Genomic DNA, 25,108 nt, shown 5'->3' with positions numbered 1-25,108 from the left:
TAATGAGAAAGGTGCAAGGTGAAGCATGAGGAATCTGGAAACGTAACATGGTGAGCCATGACTTCAGCAAGCTGCAAAGGTTGGACCATTAGCCTGAGATTTCAGTGACTTGCATTTGATTCCTTGTTCTTCCACAAATTACCTGTACCACTTGGGCCATGTCACTCTCTCTATTTCAAGCTCCACCCCTGTTAAAAGATGGTGCTTGGTCTCACACAGAAATTAGGAAGTGCTCTGTATGGTAGTGAGGACTATGTAAGATCTACTCTACTGGTAACCTCAAATCAGACTTTTTTTCTAGTGCAATGTTTTTTCTTTTCTACCTTTCCTGTCCTGGGAATTATTTCTTCCCATGGTCCCCTCCAACTCCCAGCAGGAACCCAATATGGGAAAGCCTAGTTGAAAACTCCTGCCCTGCATTCTTTGGGGAAAAGGGCTGGATAAAAGGGGAGAGGGTCTTAGTTCAAGATGGAAATAAAATTTTCATCTGAAAGTGATCGCTGGAAAAAAGGCCTGTTTTGATGTTGCCTGATGCTAGTAAAATTATAGCAGTGTGAAACAAATTTGCCAAATGCTATAAGATTTCACCCACTTTGCACCATTAGATCTAGGGCCGTAATTTATATCCCTGTTGTTTTTGACTGGTCCCACCTTGGACTTATGCAAATTTCTCAGTCCAAGAGGGTGGCACTGGAGATATTATCGCTGCCTAGTTTTGCAAATCTGCATTCATGCCACATGATGTGGTCACGGGTGCACAAGCACCCAGTTCTCCAGCCAGCGGTTGTGCCTTCCCCTACTTCTGGGCCAGGCAGGTTCTCCACCTCCCATGGCTGGGCAAGGGTGCTGCAGCATCCGGTTTGTGTCACGTTAAGCTCTGAGCTCTTCCCTTACTCCACCACCTCCTCCCACACATGGAGAGATGCTGCCAGAACGCCAGAGGCATGGCAGCAGGGAGCCAGGCTTGCTCTCCTGAGCGGGGAGACAGACAGAGACAGCGCTGGGAGCAGTCAATGGAACAAGGGAGAGCCAAGGCTGCCAGACAGACACAGACAATGCACAGTCGACAGGCAGAGCTTCTGTCCTGCCCAGGCGGACAGATGGAGACTATCAGGCTGAGGAGACGAGATAACCAAGTCTCCTCAGGCAAAGGGAAAGGATGTGGCATGGGGGAAGTACTGCCTGTTCTATCTTGTTCCTACTGTGAAACCACCTATGGCTTGCAGTGGGAGCAGGAGTGCTCCTTGAATGCCCAGCGTGGCAGAATTCAGCTGGAGGCTGTGTATTGTCTGCTGGATTGAACACAGGCCTGGGAGACAGGCGACATGGGGATGTGAGTGCTCTTCCTAGCTCAGCCTGCAGCTGGCTGTGCAACCCCAGGCAGGTAACTTCTCCCTGTGCTTCTGTTCCCCTCCATCTGTGGGGAAGAGGCTGTCTCTATGACGCATTGGTACAACAGCTAGCACAAAGAAGCCTGAATTCCCTGGGGTCTTTACATGCTATTCTTACACACATCACAATCACAGCTGGGCCCATATGAAAGTGGGGAACACCAATGAACAAGAAATCCATCAATTAGGAGCGTTACCAAGCAGTGTTACCCAGGGCAGGCCCCATCTTTTCTTGGCCTGCAGCCCTGCAACTCCCACAAGCGAAGCAGTGTTTGGCTTGGTCAGTTGATTTCTGCTTGGGAGTTCTCCCCATAGAGCCGGCTGGTGCAGGAAGTTTTGCTGATGATTCAGCAGGTGATGCTGTTCTTTTTGAGTCACTCCCAGGCAGCCTAGGAGGGGGGAGATGATGCTTTTGGAGATGCTGTCAGCCAGACCAGATTCAAACCTGATGGCTTAGGTCATTAACTGCCCTGTGGCAGCTTAGGATACTATTTACCTGGAACTGATAAGAGGACTTGCTATGTGGCTCCTGTGCTCCATCCTAGAGATGGCTTTATTTCAGCTGGAGAAGGAAGGGAAGTGAATTTGCAGTCAGTGCAGGTAAAGGGCCTCAGGAGTCCTGATTATTTTCCTGGCTATCCACTGAGCAAGACGCTTGTTCCCTCCCTTCAGTTCATCACTTGTAAAAAGGAGATGGTCACATTTGGGGGTACATGCTGAGAAAGCCATTCATTAAATCTTGGGTGGTACTTTGGCCACCTCAGAGGGAAAATGAGACAGCAGGAGAATATCTGAATTGTAATAAAGTAGTAGCAAGCAAAACGTAAATGCTGACATTTTCTTGTGCTGCCCTTGCCTGTGATCCTTACAAGCAGGAACCTCTGTGCTGCCTTTTCCTCTTCTCATACAAGGTTTCAGGCCAAACATGGGCCTTGCATAATTGTACGTTGGATCTATAAGTCATGTTCTCAGATGGTATGGAATTGCCAATTCCTCTTCAGGTCAATGGAATCCCAGTTGCTTACACTGGCAGGGCTGGATCTGGACCTCCACTGGGAAATCCCATTGGTGTGTTGCTTTGTCAGCAGGCACAAGCTACTTCTCCTCCGTCCTCTTTGCTCTAGTCCTTTGCTCTGATGAGTCTGAACTTGATGCTGCAGGTTGCTGAAGGGATCAGGGGCTCAGCAAACCCCTTCCCTGCATGGGACAGCCACTTGGATATCGAGCATTTCCTTCACCAGCTGTGGTCACACGTGAGTAGAGAAATGCCTTTCATCACCTTTGGTTCTCCGCCAGGCTGAGATAAGGACAGGCACTGAGCAGAGGACTTGGGCTGCCTTGAATTCAACCCATGATTGGCTCTCATGTTCCCCCAACTGGTAGAAACTCTTCATACTGCTTCCCACATGCTGTCACCCAAGGGAGTGAGGCAGGTACCGGGATCCCAAGGGCAGTACTGATAAACCTTGCTAAGGCTGTTGTCCATCCTTTCACCCTTCCTCAGCTCTAGGGTGTGATCTTGGAGCTCTCCAAGAGCAGTGCACTGCATTACTTGATGAAGGAGTCCCAAAAGGATGAACTGAGCTCTCTACTCACTCAGAAGGACAGGACAGAGGGTATTCGGTTGGTACAGACACCTCATAGAGCTCTAGCAAGGGGAGCTGATATCTCTGCTTCCCTACAAGCACATTTGGGCTTTGGGGGCTCAAGGCAGCTACTGGTATCCAGGCCCTTTCCTGAGAGGTTAAAATCTGCCCATCTAAATAGGAACAGAGAGCCTGGAGCCTCAGTTACTGCTTACCAGCAGGGCCAAGAGCTCTGAACTCCAAACACCCTTTCCCTCTGTAATTATGTTTTATTTTTAGGTGTCCCTTCCTTTTTCTATTTCAAGTCTGCATCCTCCGCAGAGTAAACCGGAGAAGGTGCACTGAGCCGAACCCGCTGTGTTTGGGAAGCAGTAAAACGAGGCTTCTAAACTGGGCTCCGAGGCGTAGGAGCCATTGGCGAAGGCTGGCAGGGAGCCCTGGCACAGCACAGACCACAGCTCTCCCTGCATGAGGCTGCGAGAGAGCCAGTCACTTCAGTGGTTGAGGGTGGGGAGAGCAGGAGGAGGGAGGCAAAGGAGTGAGTGAACTGGCCTGTGGCTGTGTTGGAATAATGGCGCTGTCTGGTCTCCTTGCTGAGCAGGTGGATGTATACACTGCACCCAGTGGATCTCATATTTCCCCAGCTGGGTCTAATCCTCAGGTGATTTGCTCCAAGAAGCTAGTTTTGTCCCATAATGTGCAGAGACTCGTGGCTTTAGTGGTGGGCCTAGTTTCCGTCTTTGAAGCACCAGTGAAGGTGGTGGTTGTCCCAGCTCCACAGAGCTCTAGAAAATGGAGTTTCTTTGTCTTCAAAGCAATTTGTCCCTTCCTTTCCCATTTGTATTTATATGTCCTGGTTTTGGGCTTGCTCAGCACTTCCTGGATTGAATAACTCAATGGCAGTGGCAGAACATTTTCTCAACAGCAGCAAGAAGTCATCATAGCTCCCCTCTGCTGCACACTGGTCAACTTCAAGCCCCAGGAGGGCTCCTACCTGGCACCATTGCCTGTACTCAGCTCCTTCCTGCGTCCCTGCAGTAAGGAGCATCATCCTGCAACAGTTTCACCACAGACAACAGTGGGTAGGACAAGCCAGGTTTCTCCTAGCTGCTTTTGGCGAAACCAAACTTTGCACTGTAGTGCACCTCAGGACTAATACATGCTTATTAGCCCCAGATTTCCGCTAACAGACTCAGCAGCCAGCTCTGACTTCTAGGAAACCCCTAGCCTCTGAGCTGAGCTGCAGAGGGGAATCAGTGCTGGAGTCCATCCACACTGTTTTGCCAAGAGACTTCAACTCTGGCCTTCCTAGTGTAGACTCTATCCTGCTTCCCAAGGGAACAGCCTGTGCAAAGAAAAGGGGACAAAAGAAAGAGGTGCTGAGCTTCTTTTGCATTCCCTGAAGCAATGTTCAGGCTGAACCAACCCCTTACTCCCAACGTGAATTTAAACAGCCTTGGGAGTGCCCTACATTGTAGCAGGCTTCCATGGGACACTGCTGAGCCTAGAGCAGCCTGGAGTCTCTGCTGCATTGTGGGCTGGGCTGCATCTCTGTCCGGCTCCCATCTTTGTCAGTCCAGCTTGTTGTAGGCTTCTGGGGCTTCCGGGGTCCTGAGCTGCATGTGAGACAATGGTTGGGCCTGGGATAGCAGATTTACCATTGCAGATGGTTTTAGTTAGTGCTCAAGACACATTAAAGCCAGCAAGGGTTTATATTTAGCTGGGCTTCTTTAAGAGGAAAGCCTTTTATCCTCCTGGCTGGTCATCCATCAAGCCCTTGGGAGGGCGGGGTCGTGTCTCCAAATAGATCCCATGGACAAGCAGCCACTGTGAAACCACATTTCCTCCTGGGAGGGCCCTCCAGAGACAGGCGCTTACTGTGGTGAGGCCTCTGGTCGCCAGCATTAGAGCAGGCTGGTCACGGGAGCTGGCAGGAATACAAAGCAGAGGCAGGGACATAACCAGCTTGGGTACTGTCTTGGCATCGTGGCATTTAAACTGCCTCGTAGCCCCAGATCCTACAGTTCTTGCTTCTGCTGCCTGGAAGGGAAGTGGCAGTTAGAAATTTTCAATTGGTTTTAGCCAACAAATAAATTTTTGAGCTGATCTAGTCATGGATCTAGTAGCGACTGGAGCCTAGAGCTACTGGTCTACTGGAGGGACAAGCAGTTGCCCTGCTGTGATCAAGTCCACTGAAATTTCCACGACAGCTGGTGGCAGTTTTGCTGTTTTCTAGGGCTGCAAGGCTTATGCCGTCTTATTGGCCTTAGCATCGCTGGCATCAAAATTTAGCGGACGGCTAAAGGGAAGATGCTGATGGCAAGGAGAGTTTTGTAATGAAATGCCAGGTGGCTCTGCTGTGGGGGCCCCTGGAGTCCTAGCTGTGTGTTTGTCCCGGGGTGTTCACTTCTGAATACAGCCTCTTCAGCAGCCTTAGCTTTGTTGCACTTCTGGCTCTTCAGATAGCACAGATACGTCATGCCACGTGGATCTTCAAATTAAATGGCCGTGGCATTCCTGTGCTATCGCAATATGGCATTGCTCTGCTAGGGTCCTGCTGGCATTGCTGGGGCATTGCTGCAAGAAGTTTACAGTGCTCATACTTTAGCCACGACTGAGAAAAATTCAGGGAAGCAGAAACCTGCTGTCAAGGACAGGAAAGTTACTTGGCTGGAAGTGCCTTTTACTTACGCCAGTATAAATTTTAGTGGATTTATTTTGGGTTTATATTGGCATAGGTGAGAGGGGAGTTGGACCCTGTTTGTGTGTTTCACAGCCCTTGTGAGAGCATGAGTGTATTTGATCATTATAATTCCTTTGCCTTTTCTGTGGGCTTTGCATCACTGATGTTCTGATTGTCATGGATGGATCTGTAACACAAAAATGTCCTGGTTCATACTAGCGATTGCAATTCCCACCACCACCAGCATGGTGCTCCATCCCAGCAGTAGCAAAGGGAGATTTTTTTAATCTCTTAAGAACATTGCTGTCTGAAGTACACAGGGTAAATTACAGCTCTGGGGCAACAGGACCCATCTTGAATTATACTGTTGATTCTAAAGAGGTTCTCTCCCCTGGGAAACTACCGGGGCATTTGGGAGGGGCTGTGTGTGTGCACAAGCAAAACCAGTTTGGAACTGGAACCAGTCTGAGATTAAACCATTTCCTTTGCTCTCTTTCCAAGAATGAACTTTATTTTTCCAGTTGATCTGAAACAGGGAATATTGGGACTTGTTGTTTTTTTTTTCTCCTTCCTTGTCTCTGGATGCTTTCCCAGAAAAACACAGAACATGAAACATTTATTTTTCTTCCCAGTGAGAAAGTTTCTTCTTTTCTGGGAAGAGGTGCAAGGGTCGGACTAGAACTACTATCATCCCTGCCTTGTGAGGGAGCAACTACAAATAGGAAATGCATAGTCTGGCCACGCAGCCCACTGTCCAGTGAAGAAGGCTAAGGGCAAGTTCGTGAACGTGCCAGAACATCGACGTTTGTGACTAAAGAGTGTGTTCATTCACTACAGCTCTGCACGCTTGGCACCCTGCAGATTGCAAGAGCTCTGTGCTTTGGGAAGAAGGAAAGGGACATGATTCCCTCTGGAGGAAATGAGGAGATGCAAAGGAAGGAACATGTTGATTTAACTCTTATTGGATAGGCAGTGTTTTCAGATTCCAGGCAGGAACCAGTGCCAAGCCATGCGGATGCTGCAGGGAAGTGTTAGTGACTCTGGAATGGTCTTACCATAACGACATCCTGGCCCTATCTTGGGATGGCTCATCTAGTTCGGCCTTCAGTCCCTTCCAGGGGAGAAAAATGAAGGCTCTGCCGCTGTCTGTCATATTACAGTTCTCTGCATTCCTGGGATGGAGATGGTGCAGTTTACTGGAGAAGGTAGTGGCCTGGGACTCAGGAGACATAGCACCTAGTCCTCTCTCTGCTTTGCTCAGATGACTTGCTTTCCAGGTTTGCCTTTTCATGTCTTGCCTTTGAGGTAGGGGCTGTCTCTTAGCTGAGAGCCTGTAAGTGCCTCTGCAGTACAAATAACAGCAGTATTCCTAAGTATCCAGTATTATCCTACAATTTTGCCCAGGATCAGCTGATGGTGACCCAGCCAGTGAGCAGATCTGGCACTCTAGGACCACACAGGGCTGTGGTGGGTGCTTGCCAGGGGAGGCCTCAAACTGAGGCGATGCTGCCTTGGCTCCTTTCTCTCTAAGATCGATTTCCTGCGACAGCCAGTGCAGTAGAGGAAGGGGCTGACTATTCTGTTTTGCTCCCCACCTCCACTCTCCTCCTTTGAAGACCTCCCAGTAAGTAACCCAAGCCCAGAGCTGTGGTGACAGACGCTGCTGGGGAGGAACTTCCAGTCTCCAAGGCTCTAACCGCTCAAGGAACCAGCCTCTTCATCCCCACAAATTACAGGCTCCTGCCTGCCCTTTAGAGATGAGCAGGGAAATGGATGACAGAAGATGAAACGATCTCCCCTACCACCAACCAGCCCGCCGCACACCCCTCCTCTCCTTGTCTCCTGGGCAGAACCCCTGTTCTCTCCGTTGTGAGACGAAGCTATCAGCAATGCTACTGTGGTCTTCTGTGTGTGTACGTGGATTAACCACCCCCAGGAAAGGGCTGCACGGATGTGTGAGTGCTGGAGCCAGCGGGAGACGGCTATAAGCACTAGCTCACCACAGTCTCCCCTTCTTCCAGCCCTCTCTCCAAGAGCTCAGACACAGGCATGTTGTCACACCTCCGCAGTGGGTGAGGGGAGAGTTTGAAACGTAGCAGACATGATGCAGAGAAGAGCTCATGTCTGGAAGTATTGAAGCAGAGGCTAAGGGGGCTTGTTGTACTCCCCCCAACCCCTTCCAGAGCAGCGCAGATCCATGTTCTTGGGGAGGAGATGGGTGTTTTGTTTTGCTTCTGCCAGCAAGCTGCGGCCCTGGGTCACTGCATAGTCTGGGCATAAGCTCATGCTGTGCAGATGGGCGACATGAAAGTCTCTTGTCGTTAAGGGGCTGAACTCAGGAGCCTGGGGTCCAAAGTCCAGTTTTGCTATGCACTCACTGGGTGAGTTTAGGCAAGCCATTTGTCATCTCTGTGCCCAGTTCCTACATGTGACATGGGGTAATGATTCAGCTTTTTCACTGTCCTTCCTAAGGCCCAAACTTCGAACGTGCTCAGGCTCCAACTTCCCGTTGCCTTTGAAATCAAAGGTGCCTAAACATTTACGAGAATCTGGACCAAACTTATTTGGAGGGGGACTCTTCCCGCTCTGTGTCTTGTGCAATGGTCTCTTCCCCTCAGTAGGCAGCTTTGGGCAGAACCATAACCCCAGTAAATAATAACAGAGATACAGATTGGTTAGTAGTGGCTGATCTCCAGCTCTGCAATGGAAATTAAATTTAGCTCCATGTGAAAAGTGTGGAACCACATAAAGCCTCAAAATAGGGTATCAGTGGGGGTAGCATAGTGCACAGGGTAAGCCTAAGCGCTAGGCCTGTGCCCCAGAACAATTATCTGTGTAAGAAACCTCAAGCTGGGAGTCAAACCCAGAAGGTTGGTGAAAAACTCAAGAACTAATGAGAGAAAGCTGGGTGGCAAGGCCAGAAGCTGGGTAAGGTGATACAGAGAGAATAAAGAGCTTGGAAGAGGTGGTGCACAGGAGAAAGGTGGGTGCTAGCAAAGGAACTTTTGGTGGAGTATCAGTATCTGAATCAGCAGCTTTGAAGCCAGCTTGAGTCCTGGCTGGCTGTGCTCTGTGGGAAGGGGCTCCTCTGGAGTCAGTCTCCACAACAAGCAAGCTCAGATACTTTGCTGACTCTTTTCTCTGTGCTCTGGTTGTAGCAAGCAGACTTTGCTCTTCATTGAAGTTCGGTTCAGGTCCCCAGGGAGCTGCCCCATTCACTTGGAAGTTGGGGGGAGGGAGGACTGTTTAATACGGACAGTGTCCAAATTTGGAGGTGAAGGAGGGCTGCGATGCTTGCAAATACTGCCCTCCATGTCAGAAATGCGGCTCTTCTGCTTTTATTGCAGCCCCTGATTTATGAGCTGGGCTGAGTGCCAGGCAGTGTGTTGCTATCAGGCAGGAGGAGGTGCGTGCATGTGTGTGTGTGTGTGTGTGTGTGTGTGTGTGCGTGTGCGTGTGCGTGTGTGCATGCGTGCATGCATATGTTTATGTGGGCAAGTTCAGTAGCGCGGTGCAGGTACTGACTCTGGCCTGGAAATGCTTCTCTCCCGTCATTTGGAGTATTTCCAGACTCTATCTGAAAGGCTGGGCTTTACAGGTTAGATTCAGACAAAGTTCTCACTGATTGGGTACTAGACTCCTCTCAGTTGGTCAGTCAATCTGTCTACCTGTCCATCTTATCTCCTTTTCCGTACCCCATCACTGGTTTGTCCACACACTCTCAGGGAAGTTTCATCTGTGCAGTAAGTCCAAGACTGGTAGGTTTGTGAGACACGCCCAGAGTCTAGCTGCATTGAATCCTTTAGTTTAAACTGCTCTTTCCTAGATACAGAGGTATCTTTGGTGTTTTGGTGTTCTCAGGTAGTTTGAACTAGTTTTAATTTGGCAAGTGAATAAGGTATTGTTTAACTCAGGGATTTGCCCTTAATACGGAGCTTGTCCTAAACCATATATCCACTCTCCAAGTCCAGTGCTATTGCAAAGGCATCTTGTAGGCAAGCAAAATCACTAAGAGATGGTGTTTTCAGAAGTTCTTAGCACTAACAGCGATTTAACTCTCACTGAAGCCAACAGCAGGTTTTCCAGTAGCCTCTCCTTCAGTGGTAGAGGCAGGCTGACACTGAAGACTTGGAAAGGCCTTTCTGGTTTCACACCAGCAGAGTTGCACTGGCTTGAAAATTGGATTAACTGCAAGACTGCCAATTGTGGCTCATTGAGGGCAAGACTGCCTGCCTCAAGGATGAGGTAAACAGCTAGTAAAGCACAAGAAATGAGACCTTAGTCTTCCTATTGGTAGACTTAATGGACTGGCCGTAGGTGCTATGATTTGAACCAAAGAGCTAAGCCTCTGAAACTGTCAGGTTGTCAACTAAACTGAGACTTTCAAATCTGCATGTAGATTTTATGTGGATGAACATTCAGATTCACAGTCTCATCCTTTGCTCTGCTGACTGGTAGCAGATGTTTGCAGGTGGCTGCCTGTTGGAGAAGCCCAAAGTGTGCCACTTGGGAATTGGGTATGCTTGGCATATCACAGAATCATTTAGGTTGGAAGGGACCTCTGGAGATCATCTAGTCCAACCTCCCTGCTCAAGCAGGGTCCTCTAGAGCATATTGCCCAGGATCACATCCAGACGGGTTTTGAATATCTTCAGGGAAGGAGACTCCACTACCTCTTGAATATCTTCAGGGAAGGAGACTCCACTACCTCTCTGGGCAACCTGTTCCAATGCTCTGTCACCCTCACAGTGAAGAAGTTTTTTCTCAGGTTTAGGTGGAACTTCCTGTGGTTCAGTTTCTGCCCATTGCCTCTTGTCCTGTTGCTGGGCACCACGGAGAAGAGGCTGGCCTCATCCTCTTGACACTCCCCCTTCAGATACTTCAGATACTTCAGATATCCTTACCAGGGACCCTCCAGTCCTGCAACAGAGCTGAATGGAAAGAGTACCAAAGGGATCCTCTATGCCCAGCACCAAATGCTCACTCCTTAAGGGGCAGTTCTGCTCCTAAAACTGACTCTAGTTGGAGAGATTAGAGGAGAGGGCAGGAGCTTTCACTGTTTGCAACAGCTCCTGGAAAGAATTAGCATCGTGAAACAACAACCAAGCATTTCCCCAAGCCTGAGTAGCGTTTACATGCCTGAGTAGGGCTTACTGAAGCAAACCTGTAAAGCAACTTGGCACAGTGCTGTCTGCTGACTTTAGCCATAGAAAAGACTGCAAGAGATAGCCAGTTTGCCATATCCCTCGGTAATAGGTACTAACTTAATTACCTTCTTTGTTAACAATTTGCAGGAGGTATTTATTCATAAAATCCACTTACTGTGCCATAAATTTACACAGTCAAGCAGCAACAGTGGGGAGGTTTTTTCCCTTAACATCCCCCTGGGGTTACCCTCAAGCATGCTCCCTACATGGAGACTAGCCCACCAGTGCCTCAGTGACTGCTGGACTGAGTTTCACTGAGTCATCATTACCAGCCACATTCGTATTCCCACTTCAGTTTGCCAATTCACGTTTTATTTAGCAACTGGCATGACTCACCCATAGGATGATGACAGTGAAGAGATGGAGTGATACTGGCATTTAATGCTCAGTTTCTTAGGTCCGAACACCTCCTAAATTTCTTTGCTTACATCATGGGTTGAAGAATTAGGTTTGCCATTTGCCATTGCCCTGGAGTAGAAAGTATGGATGCCTTCAAGAGATGCACCGAGGGAGCCCGAACCACCACACCAGGGCGGAGGAGTGAAGGAGGCATCAGACAGAGCGCGTGGGGCTGAACATTAGCCAGAGCTGTGCAACATTAGTTACAAAACATGAAACTGGGCTGAACTTTCCTGGTTTCAGGTTTCACACCATGCTTTGGGCTTCAGCCAGATACCTTGAGCCTAGACTGGGGAATTTTGGGGGGTGACTTCCAGCAGCTCTGGCAGTATTAGTGGAGTCTTGCAGGTTTTAATATTTATCTTGCAGCTCCAGTTTTTGGAAGTCAGTCTATTGCATCTGCAGCTTCTGTAAAACAACAACAACTAGTAAACAACTTTTTAGCCATCAAAAAGCAGAAACAACTCTCAAAAACAGAATCTGATGTGCATTTTGTAGGTTGAAAAGGAAGAAAAAATAAGTTTATTAGTAATTAATTTTATAGAAGCACTCATGATTACTTTGACATTTTGTCTGGCTAGACTGATGACATCTGATTATGTGTGGACAGGGCAGCTCATATGTGATTTATATTTTTAAGCAACCAAACCAGGTGAAATTTAGTTGCATCCACCTAAATGGCCCAGGCAAGATGGGCCTTTTCAGCCCATCATTTTCCTGATTTCAACTACGTTATTACTGCAAGATGCTTCATCTTGATTTTATTGTATCTGACCTCATTTGGCTTTGATTTTTATATAAAAATACCATTTTGATCATAGATTTTATTTGTCACGGTGGTTTATATCTGAATATATTGCATAACGCTTCATTACATTATGATGTTTTGACATGACAAACATCCAAGGAAAGTAATTTTGATATTCAGAATCCATGTTTTTGGAAGATCAAAGCCATTATGTTGTGCTCTGGTTTCAGATGTAGCATGAGGAGCAGAGTTTGACATCCTTCCCCATGCAATGGAAATTTGATCTCTACTTGACCAAATGCTACCTCCACTTGCATTTCCTAGGTGCAGTGGGATCTTCATTTCAGGACATTCCTCCCAGAGTTTTGTGTTCTCAATCCTAGCCTCTACATAGCGAAGCTATCTGCCCCTCTTCCCCTATGCTAGCGGAGCTGCCTTGAAGCTGTTCCCAGAATCAGAGGCAAGAGGTCCTGATCTTAAGTGAATGCTTGGGGTGACAGGTGTAAAATGCCTGTAGGTTTGTTCTTCTGGACACTATGGGAGTTGCCTGCAGTGGCTCCCTACCATCCTTCTCCAGCTCCTGCAAGGTGCTCCCCTTTGATGCCTCTCTGCTCTGAGCTACTTCAAACAGCCTGGAAGGGTGGTTCAGCCAGGGCGGTAATTACACCTTTTTGCAGCTCACTGGTACTGCAGCCCCTTTGAAGTGATTTTACCACCCAGCCTCCTCGCCAGGAGACACATGCACGCACATACCATAGAGTTCAGTCTCCCTAGCAGCTCTGCCCTAGGGGCTCTGTGGGAAGGTGGGAGTGGACAGGAGGGCAAGGAAACGAGATTAATGAGGACTTTAAAAAAACAAGAAAGCCCATAAACCATTTACCAAATATTTTATTAACCCTTCAAGTACCTGAGCACATCCCAGGTGGGGCCTGCGCATAGGCACCCAGGCATTCCCACTCCTGAGCAGAAGCAGTCTGGGTCGGAAGAGGTTTGAGATCAGCTGGCAGGAATCAGGGATGTCTCCCAAATGCTGGCTGGCCCTGACCAGCTGCATTGTCAAGTCTGAGTGGCCTGGTACCACATGCCACCCTTCGATGGACACATTTCCTGTCATCTCTCAGCAGGCTCTGTGCTCCTATTGCTCCCCAAACCCATTCTGGGTATAGACAAGAAGACTTTGCTTGGTTTGATGCTTTAAAAGAGATCCTGCTAGTGACATCTTGTTGTTAAGCATGCTATACCCTTCTTCCATTTGTACTGCATCCCTATAAACTCATTTATCTACCTTACGTCCTTGTATGTGCCTTGAGACCACAAAGTCTGAGGTTAGGTTATCTTGAACGTTGTTCTCAGCTTGCCTCTCTGAGCTCAGTCAGAGCTCTTACTTCTGTCTGTAAGAACTCACTGAAAGTGGCACAGATGCCTGCAGCACAGCAAGGATACCAAACGAGGCCATCCTGAGATTAATGCAGCGGTGCTGGACTACAGAGCTCCATGCTGCAGTGTAAATCCAAAGAGCAGGGAAAATGGAGCTCAGGATGTCCCAGCCTGCTTTTAGCCCAGTGTGAGCACCTTAGACATGCTGAGTGAGTCTCTGCTGGGCTTTTCAGACATGTTGAGCAGCAGTAGCACGTATTCATCTATTAGAAATGTTGAAAACTGACAGTGATCCATTGATTCAAAAGGATTGGAAGGAACTGCTCCAAAACACCTGGCATCAGCTTCTCTTGGAGACAGGGATCTGAGCTAAATGGGCCACTGCTGGACCTTGGAAATGTCCACGTTTCCATCTGACCAGGAGACTCTTTGTTAACACATGATGGCAAACAAGGATTGTAAGCGCCCCCCCCCCCCCCCTTGCTTTATTCTATGGAAATCACAAACCTGGATGTTTATCCTCTCCTTCAGCTGCAGCCAAGTATCTCCCTGATTACAGAAACAAACCAATTTCTCTTGGATTGGAAATAATGTGATTGTGCCCTGGAAAATCCTCCTGGAGCCACATAGTCTTAGACAACTGCACATCCCTCCTCCCCCCTCACCACCACCTTAATCACCAAGTCTACCATCAGCAATGCTCAAACATGCAATTGTCTAGCAGACACACTGCTGTTTTGAGGGCTGGTAAGGGGTAGCTGGGGGGAGCAGAGACATATATGTGTGAGCTGCAGCCTTCTGGCTTTTCATCTCCAGCAACACCACAAGTACCACCGCTGCGTAATGCAGAAATGATCTTTGTTAAGATCTAGCATTCCAACAATTTCCAACCCATTAACCTGGGTTTGCTGGGGCAAATAGTGATAGCTTAGCTTCAGAAAATGATCATCTTTCAGTCTTCCTGAAACTGGAGCTAAAAGGTTTATCACAGAGATCATACAAAGGAGAATGGTAATAAAGTCAAGAATTTCAGTCGAGAGGATATGATATATCAACACATCGGGAGAAACTGCACTACATAGTCATTGTCACCTTCTAACCCTCCATTGCCCCCTTGAGAAGGGCTGTTGTAGACTTCCATTGGAAACACCGAATGCATCCATACAAGGGCAGGCCCTACTCAAAGCAAAACTTCTTGCCTCTCCCATCAAGGACAGCAGTATTTTGGAGGTTGATCCACCCATCTCAAGGCAAGGCTGGTGAATCCCTGTGCTCGTTTGAACTTTGAAGGTTTGGATGAGCCTGAAATGATTTGAATTTGTTTTTGCAAAACCAAACACTACCATACTGATTAGCTAATATCTTCCTGTGAGCCTGTTCTGCATTGTCCATAACCACCAAGGATACTTCAATATTCACATACCCGTTTAATCCCATTATACTTACTGTTAAAGAGAGGCTTAAGCCAAAGTCCTCGTTCCCTTGAACATGGACATACCCTAATCTGGATTGTATAGCTTGGGGCCATCTCATGTTAGTTGTATTACATTTGCTTGTGCAATGAGTATGCTTCCTTAAAAGTGATGCTGCAGCTATGAAATGCAGCTGTTTTTTAAATCACTGGTAATGTATTGCTCCTTTACAGTCAGAGGATACAAACAGCATGTGCACGCTGTCCTGACAGGCACAAGTTGGGTAATCGTTGCTGCTGTGACTGAAAGGTGACCGGTATGACTGGAACTGTGAAGCAGCTCCCATATGGGAAGAGAAAAAATAGGAGTTTCGTGCTTGGAGAAGGGATTTAAAAGTGGCAATGATAAAGACCTACAAAATCATCTCAGAATGGTGCTTTGTTTCTCACAACACAGGAAATAGGTGGCACCTAATGTAATTATCAGGCACATATTGAAAACAACCAAAAAAAAAAAGTAGAAGAAGCTGAGAGGGCTTATCAGGGGGAGGATTGCTCCATGGAGGCCCTGTTGTTCCACTTCTTGCCTCTACTGCTGCTCGCTGCCACAGAGTGGAACCAGCCCTTGGTCCAGGCTGATCCGATAGTCCTTACAGTTCACATTGCTGAGCGTCTCGGGCCCCTAGAGCCGGGTCGCTCTGCAACCTTCATTAATAGCTCTCTTTGCAACACAGAGGTTTTTGTTATTTTTGGTTTTTTTAACTCTAGCAAGAAAACAGGCAGGAACTGAGCTTGGAAAGATTCTGCAAAGCCCAGAGAGACAGTGCAGGGCAGTTTTAAGAATAACATTGCTCACTGTAATTTATGGCCACAGGAAAAAAAAAAACCAAAAAACTTTTTGCCTCCTTGGAGTCAATAGGAAAACTCCAGAGCTGTAGAGAAGGCTCAGCAGCTTCTCACAAGCACAGTTTGAGTGAGATTCCTGCTCCTGCTTCTGCTCCTTGGATGACAACGGTGAGTGACATTGATAAGCATGTCATCTGAGGTCGTAAGCTCTCTAGGACTGTCTTTCTGCATTGCTTATATGGCAACAACAATATCCGTGTTTGAGACTCCTGGGCATTATTGCAACACGCCATTATTTCTAATAGCTAGTACTAAAACAGGAGCAGCGGCTTTGATTGTTCAATAGTTGGGACATATTGGAAAAGAAGCGACGTTTCCACAGCTGCGGAAAGCAGCTCTTAGTTCCAGGCATCTGGGGTACCATGAAGTCTAGTCAGCAACACTCAGGGAGGAGGGAAGGCAGGGCACAGTGGAGATTGCAAGAGGGGTTGTGAGACAAAACAAGGGCAGGGACATCAGCGGGGTGGAGGCCATCAGAGCCCGGAGGGTGGAGACTAGCTTAGGCAGCAGAACAACTTGCAGTGTTGTTTTCTGCATTTTGAACTTCTGAGTTTTTAGGAGTCTCCTGGTTGCAGAGACAGCTGCAATGGTGTGTGGCAAGACAGATGCAGCATGTAAGGGAGATGTGTATCATGCTCCCTCCGAGGAGAAACTTGTCTTTTGTTCTGGCTGCTTACAGTCCTTATGGGGGGAGGCTATCAGCAGAACCCCCAAACCTCTCTCTGACAGTGTGACAAACAGCTCTCAAATTGTTATAACTGAGACAGAGTTATCGTCTATATTCTTTGAGTGCCTCGGAATTTACAGTATCTCTCTGCAAAGTTAGATGTACTGTTTCCCCTGTCTGAATTAATCCCTGGTCCCAAACCCACTGAAATCAACAGAGAAACTTCCATCTTATATTTTAACAGGCGCTGGAGTGAGCCTCAGGTTAGCTTCCCTTGTTTGCATGCTTTTGTATGCTGATAAAGGGCAAAGATAGACCTTTACAAATAGTTAGGAAAATGTAAAGCCCTAATTAGGAAAATGTAAAACCTTAACAAACTAGGAAGACTCCAGGAGGGTCACAAGAGACAAAGAGAGGCTGAACTAATGAATGACATTCCAGGCTGGTGTTTCTTCATAGGCAAATTCTCTAGGGTTGCTCTTGATAGCTTAAAAGAAGAGAGGAAGCCAAACTGGATGCTGAAGGAGTGTGGAAGCCCAGTAAGGAATGGGAAGTGCAGAGGATAAGTGCTTAAACAGCACTAAACATGACATCTAGGGATGTCCTTTACACCAAAACAATGCCTGACTATAGCACAGTCGCACCTCATTTCTAGTTGTGATAAAAAAGGCTCAGACCCTTATCCCTTAATATTTTCTCTGGGGTGAGAAGATGCCATTTTCTCTAGCAGGCTGCCACTGGGCAAACTGCGATTCGCTGGGGACTGAGAGATCCTCTTGTGCCTGCTCTTCCGCCAGCCCCTGCTTTGACAACTCGCCGGCAGCTAGCGAGCGGGCTGGGACAGTTTGGGGGAACGGCGGAGGCGGCGTGTGGGAGACTGTGAAAGCAGGGAGCAGGAGCACTCACCTGTCTGATGTGTCAGTCTTTGATGCACACGCCTGAGGACAGATGGCTCAGCTCCTATTAGGACAGCAGGGAGCCGTACCAAACAGCCTGCCGGCTTCTCCTCCCAGCCCACCCTCCTACCTCTGACTGCCAGAACAGCACCGTGCCCATCACCCCTCCCAGCGCTGGCACTCCACGGCTCCTTGCTGATTTACCAGCTCCGTCAGCGACTTGGCAGCCGTGGGATGCTGCGTGCCCGCAGGGGTACGTGGGGGTGTGGTGAGCTGGAGACGCCCCGCTTGTTTATTTGGTTACCGTTTTGTGGTTTTCGAAAGGTGCCTGCAGGTCTGCAGGAGAATCTGCTGCGAGATGCGCCTCGCCCTGTTCCCGTCTCCTAGGCCCCAGCCGGTGCCGCACCGCTGTGCCTTGCCTCCATGTTTCCGTGTGTGTGTGTGCATCTGTGTGTGTGTGTGTGTGTGTGTGTGTGTGTGAGAGAGAGAGAGAAAGAGCAAGTGAGAGCAAACCCTGCAGAGGCAGAGGCATGCAGAGCTGCATGGGATTATTTCCATCTCTGTGCAATAGAAGTTTTGCACCTTCTTTGTCTCTACCATGCACCAGATAGCGAGGACTCCCAGGCACCCGATAATTAACCTTGTCCCTGCCAGTATCTTTTAGAGGGTTAGAAAGAAGAGTGGACTCTTTTGTGTCTTTTGATTTTCTCAATAATTGTAAAATCCCTCATGCAAGGTTGGAAGAGTGGGTATCACCCGGGTTGGATTTTGCTGCAACGGGAATGTGAGGCTATAGAGCTGCTCCTCATCCCATGGTCTAGATTTTGCACTGCACTTCAGGAGATGATAACAAAGGCTGCATCTTAGTCCCTTTTCTTGTCCTCCTTAGAAATCCATTATTATTGGCTTGACAGGAGATACAAAATGGATTTAAAACATAACAGTTAATTGTGGCATGAAGTGCAGTTAGGAATATTTTTATGATGCACTTCTAACTTAGCCCATTTTGCATTCCTATTCCTCTTACTTGTATGGTGATCACACCTAGGGGCTCAAGCTGAGAGCAAGGATTCCTTGTGATAAAAGTTGCATGGACTGCAAGAAACAGTTCCCCTCTGAAGAACTCCCACTTGAGAAAGGACAAGAAAGTGATCATTCCCACCCAAGGAGACTGAAGGACACAGGAAGGCCATGTTTCCTGTAGGTCATACAGGATGCGGGCCTCACATGCTGAGAGTGATGCAGATTTTCTGATTCCCAGTCCAGAAACAGCCACAAAACCATCCTTTTCCTTTGTTGCGCCATATACTTGCAGCACCGCTGAAATGTAGACCTTTCTGGGGTGAAGGCTTGCACAGTAGCACTGCCTGACAGTTCTGTAATGCCTGACCTGTGTTCAGTTGAAAATACAGGAGAAACCGCATGCTAAATGCCATCTGCTGAGCTGGAATCCAGCCCATGCACCTCATCAGGTACTGCTTTTTCTATAGAGAGGAATAAGGCTGTATCCGTGAGCGGGTCTCTGGCAGCACAGCACTCCCTACAGCCGCACGGAGGCACTGGTTGCACGCTGCCCAGAGGGGAGAACCCCACCTATTGAATCACCCTCTGCGCTTCCTGTATCACCTCGCTGTTCCCTGTGTATCTCCCGCCAAAAACTGACCCAGCCCAGGCCTGCTGAGCTGCTTTGCCATAAATGAGATTGTGGATGATTCTAAGATTGCATTGCATGCACCAGGGACAGACAACCTGCTGCTTCATGATAAGGCCACCACTTAGATGCATTTGCCCAATGTCACTCAGTTGCAGTGCAGCATCAAGTTGACATGCCGTGATGTCAGCTCTGAGAATGCTTTGCAGGGCTTAAACATGCTTTGAGGACCCACAAAGCTGAGTCAGCTGGAAGAGAGGGGAAGGAATGGTTCCTGGTTCCTTCTGTGACAACCTGCCTGTCTACAGGCTCCTATTGCTTCCTTTTCTTCTGGTCTGAGCAAAAGTAACTGGCATCTCAGCTTTATGCTGCATAGGCATTGCACACCCTGCTCTGGGAGGCAGGCTCTGGAGATGGCAGAAATGTGCTGATAGCAGTCCAGATTGCTAAACTCCACTGCTTCCTATGGGATTGCTAGTGATCACAGTGGCTTCAGAAAGATGGCACCTTGTGCAGTGTAGTGTTTAGTGCTGGTTTAGTGTTAAGCTAGAAGGGGAGTACTACCATCTGCAGAGAAGGTCTTCCTTCTTAAGAACCAATTTGGAGGGCTCAACTACTACAGACATGAGATGGACAAGTCCTTCATTTGTGACCTGACATTAAGAGCTGTTTAAAGCAGGCACTGTCTTTACCTTGGCTTTTTGCAATGCCAGCAGCATGAGATTCTCTCCCTGACTACAGACCCAAAGCTTTACTGTTCAACAGATATTTGTAATACTAATGAATAAACATCACACCTGACCTGTCAAAGGCCCTCTGGCTATAAGGAGGATCTCCGCTCTATGAGCTGCATTAGCAATCAGTGTCATCGTGCGGGCCTAATCCTGCCTTGCTAGCTCATATGAAATCAGGAGGTTGCACCTGCTGAGAAAAGTGGACTGGCAAAGAAAACTGCAAAATAACCTGATCCATTTTCCCCTTGTGACTGTGGGCTGAGTTTAGGGGCTCCATATGCTCCTTGTGAGCTGACAGGAGCCTCTTCTGGATTGTTTGTCATGTGTTCATACCAGGGTAGTTTGCTCTTTCTACACATGGACATGCAACCTTGAGAAAGTTTAGTTTGCTCTTTCTACACATGGACATGCAACCTTGAGAAAGTTCAGCTTGGTTGGGCATTCAGATTTTGAGATTTGTCGGAAGCCAGATCATAAAGCAAATATTTCAAGGGGAAGAGGGAGTAAGCAGAGAAGGTAGGGGAATCTGTCAGCGATGAAGCAGCAAAACATTTCCTGTGCTGGAAAGTAGTGAAAGAACGGAATTCTTTTATAGCTCTTTGCTTAGTAATATCCATAAGGTTTTATTGCATATGTACCTGCTGTGAGTACTAGACCAATCCTTTAATACCACTGCTGTCTGGTATAAATCATGATTAAGATGGAGAACTAGATGTGAGGAAGAAAGAGGTTCTTTCCCTTTCACAGATGTACATGACTCCCCTGACATTTTCCTTGGCTTCACACATTTCCTGGATGCTCTCTGCTTTGGATAGATTGGATATAGGATGGGGCCTGGACTACCAAAGTTTCTTTAATTAACACCTAGTGTTTCTCAAACCCCTTTCAGTTGATGAGCACAAATACGCTTGGCAAAAACATTTGATTTAAACTCTGCTCCTCTGGCTGTGAGTCAGGACAGCATCATTTTTATTATTCTAGTTTCAGAGATGAGTGGAAGCAGAAGTTATTTGCTCAGTGTCACAGTGTGAGGCTGCAGTAGAGCCAGGAATACAACCCAGGAGTCTCAGCTCCCTAACCCTAGTGCCCTTCTCTAACCACTAAGCGACACTCGCAGCCATAGCTGAGAACAGGATCTAAGGGCCAGGTGACCAGTCCCTTTGTTCTAAGTCCCTCAAGCCAGGAGCAGAGTCCAACATCCGGACTCCTAGATCCCTTCCTAGCTTCCACTCCCACCAACAGCTGGAAATAGAGTCGAGAAGCCCTGGTGGACAGCCTCCTGCTGTAACCGCTAGAGCCTACTCTGCTCCCTGTAAAACACGTTAGTCCTTGTCTCAATGAGGACATCATGGTTGTCCGCCAGTAACTTAAAGTTGTTGTTTTGGTCATTTTCTTCTTTAGCACTGCCCACTCCCATAGCAGGGCTGTTTTCTTGCCCTTTGATCCTTTAATACATAGCCTTGGCAGCACGGAGGGAGGCAGGAATTGTGCAGGGTCAGGAGCACAGGAAGGCGTTGATGGGGGGGCTGATCCAGATCATGAAATCACATCTGAACTGAGCAGTGCTCTCCCTGGTGACTGAGGGAAACAAAATGATAGATTGCTGTCTCCTTGAAGGCTACAATTTAGTCCTCCCATTGCAATATTCCCCTGCAGTTAATAAGCACCCTGCCTACTCTGAGGAGGCTACTGTGGCTGGGGAATATGTAAACCCAGAGAGACTAGAGCTTTCTAGGATTCAAGGGAAGGAGTCTCTAGGACTGGGGATTGGTCAGGAGTCAAGCCAAACATGACCCAAAGAAATGGAACTTAATTCAAACAGCTCCCAGAGTTACTCGTGGCCAACGTGCTGTGCTCGGCTTGGGCCTGATTCATCTCTGAACGCCGCATGAACTCATCTTTGAAGTGCTGCAGCATGGCAGACACTGACCTGTGCATAACAGCCTTGTGTCTCTGTTTCATCCTAGATTTTCAGGAGATCTGGTGGGGGCTTGCAGAATTCAACGGGAGGCTGCTTTATTTTTGGAGACCAAGAAACCCATAGCAAAATCCTGGCTCCGTTAAATTTAATGACACAACACCCCTTGACCTTGCTGGGTCTAGAATTCTGTCCTGTTATTTAGTTCTTTATTGTGTTGCCAGCTCTCACATCTTATGATATTTGCCATATTTCTTCTGGAGCCAGGTTCTGGAGTGGTGTGATGACTTGATGAGCTCAACTTTCATTTAAAACTGAAAAGTTTCGTTTCCTACTAACCTTCATTATAGTGGAGTAAACGAACCCAACAGGCTCAAAAGACACGAAGCAAATACAAAGAATAGAAGTAATATTTTGATAAATCTTATGTTTTTAAAGCCAATCCATGGTTCGGGGGCCACAGCTCACGATATCTTAACAACTGTGTTGGACAATCCTGCTTTCAGCTAAGGGCTTTCTTGTGGTCTCTTGCTCTGATTTGGAGAATCTCTGAGGGCCTACATGCTAAGGGAGGTCAGTGGCCAAAGAATTCCCCACTTCCACCTCTACCACATGACCAGCACCTCAAGATATCCCACATCTGAGAGAGAGTCTTCCATTTATTCAAGCATCTGCAGCTATTGATCTTGGTTCCAGAATGCAAATGACCTTGACAAAAAGGAAGGAGAACATCTATACTTACTGCTATGCCTGCTACACTTGATTCATACACTCAGATTTGTCCAGTGCCTAGAGGCTGGGTTTCATGCTTTGAAGGCAAAGAACGTTTGTGCAGTTCTATTCACTAAAACAATCCCTATCCTCTGTCCAGTGCAAAAAAAAAAAAAAAAAAAGATAAAATTTGAGCACAGTCACTCCTGATTCAGCCTCCTGTGTGCATTTCTGTATTTTCAATTCAGCTGCAGCACTAATGGGCACATCTGCCCTTTTAGCACAGCCAGCACCAGTGCACCAGGGCTCAGCAAGCAGTACTCCCACAGAAGCTAATGGAACGATGCCATGTGCACAGAGAGAGTTTTGCCCTTGAGGTTGAGGATGGCTCAAGGCCAAATTCTCTCCTGAATGAACTCAATGTGCTTACAGAAGCTGGAAGGTAAGCCTGCCCTGAGCTTTGGGCTGGAAGTTTGAAAAATGATGGCATAATTGTTGCCACTGAAGTCAGTAGGAATTTTTTCATTTTACTTCTGGCTTTAGCGGGAGCAGAATGAGGCCAGAGTTGGTAGTTTTTGAAAAGCTCAGCCTGGATTTCCTCACGTTTCTCTACCTTGGCCATGCTACTTGCAGATTATTTGCTTAAGTTCAAGACAGAAATCTTTTTAAGTTCAAGTTGGAATTGTTTAGTAAATTTGGCTTCAGCGATAAATAATTTTAACTCCCTACTGTGAGTGCCTTATTCTTCTTCCAGCTAGAATTCGAACATGGTTCTTTACGAAATCGTCCTGCAAACTTTTGGCCTGACATTATCACCATATGTAGTCACATAAATGGAATCTCCTGGTCCTGCTTGCATGGAAGCAAATTCATTCTTGGGGTAATGTAAATGAAGACAAGCAATTTTCGCTGTAATCAGTTGGGCCCTCCTGTGCTAGACTGCTCATCAGATATCTCTATTGCACAGCCTGTGTAATCTGTCTTTGGTTGAACTCTGAGACCTAGGTCTTGACTCTCTGTGGTCATTAAAGCTTCTATAGCTCATTCTATAGGAAATGAGACCTCAGCCCTGCTGTCTTGGCCAGGTTCCACTAGAGGTGGTTGCATTCTGTCTCGTTAAAACCTCACTCTGCTTCCTGAAGAAACCTTTAGCTCCCTTTCTGTCCGTCCATGCACAAAAGTATTCCCACCCATCTCCCATACAAAACACATCTGAAGATTAATGCTGGATCAGATGAGTTGTTCTTGGTGAGGAGCACAGCGTGCAAAGAAACATGGGGATCGTTCTGACTGAGAAGTGTTAATGCAATAATAGTGTTTGCCCTCCATTTAGCACTTTGTAATTTTGTAGCCACTTCTTACAGCCCCTTGCCAAGCAGAGAAGTTTGCAATAAGTTTGGAAAAAGAAATGGATCTATTAGGGCCTGTATTTGGTGAAGTATTTAAGCATGTGGTAAAAGCCCATGCTGCTCAACTAAGTGTTTTAAGCAAGTACTTTTAAAGTTAAGCTTGCATTCAATTCCCATTGAAACCAACAATTGAGACTATCCATACTTAAAGCTGGTCATGTATGTGATTGGTATCTGGGATCAGGGCTAAGCCATATAGGGCTGGGGTTTCCTACATTTAGCTCGGGCGACAGGAAGCTGTGGAGGCAGTACGATTTGGAGCCCAGCTTCCTCAAAGTTGCTGGTTATCATCAGGTGTGCACTCCACCATGTAGTAATAAGGTGATATAGCTAATAGGCAGCTCTTTCATGGTATTTTTTTTGTAAATCTCAAAGCATTAGTAAAAGAGAATAGGCATCCATGCACAGAACCAGGAACAGGATCCAGGTGTCCTCAGTACCTACCCAGTGCTCTGGAGTCTGCCTCCAAGTGTTAGACATTATTACTAAATGCTTAGCGTTGTTTCTCATTTGATCACAATGATCACCTTGCTCTTGTGCAAGAAGGAAAAATGCATTGAACGACTGTAGTGCCAGGCATTTGGAATGGAAAGGCATTTCAGCCATTCCTGACAGTACAATATAGACTATATATAATGCCCTGAAGTACTTGCCCATTTCATTATCTTTGCAGATGTCTCTGGAGGAACTCAATTGCGATGGGAGCGTAGAGTTTGGTGACAAGGTAATTAGGAACACTTGGACAGGCTATGCAGTCCTGGAAAACTGGTCTTAACAGTGTATCCTGCTCCGTGCCTGCTCCTGGGACAAAAGGGACAAAAGGGACCCCAGTGTGAGCTACCTGGGTGCAGCAGAGTGTCCTGCACAAGGCTGCCCTTCCTGAGACTGGAGGAGTGGACAGAGGTAATACTGGTGGGTCATAGCACAGCTGATTTGGCACAGGAGGAGAACTGAAGTAGGAAATGGCTGGAGCAGCTGATAAATTGGACAACCTAATGTATTCCAGGCATCTCCTGCTGACCTTCATGTTCAGATCAACATATACAACAAAATTTATCTGAAAACTCCCACCAGAATTAGTTGTCCATAGGAAAGTTGTTTTAAAGTGGTGGAGTTTTTGGTGGAAGTGTTTCCTCTCTAAGCCACAAATTTTAATTCTAAAACTTTCCATCAGAAAGTGAAAATTTACGTAGGAAATTTGATGGATGCAAAAGAATGCTTTTAATTTATGGGAGAAAATATATCTGGAGCAAGCTCTGTCCCTCAACTCTCTCACTAGCACTGAGGGACATTGTTACTCCAAGAAGTCCATGTTAGCTCTCTGGAGAGAAAATTGCTTGAGGGTCTTGCTGCATTCTCTAACAAACCTTCCTGAAGGGCTAATTTTGTGGCAGTGCTATGTATTCCTGGCCCT

This window comes from Struthio camelus, chromosome 25, assembly GCF_040807025.1.
Source record: "Struthio camelus isolate bStrCam1 chromosome 25, bStrCam1.hap1, whole genome shotgun sequence".
Classification (NCBI taxonomy): domain Eukaryota; kingdom Metazoa; phylum Chordata; class Aves; order Struthioniformes; family Struthionidae; genus Struthio; species Struthio camelus.
Note: the sequence above shows the minus strand (reverse complement) of the source record.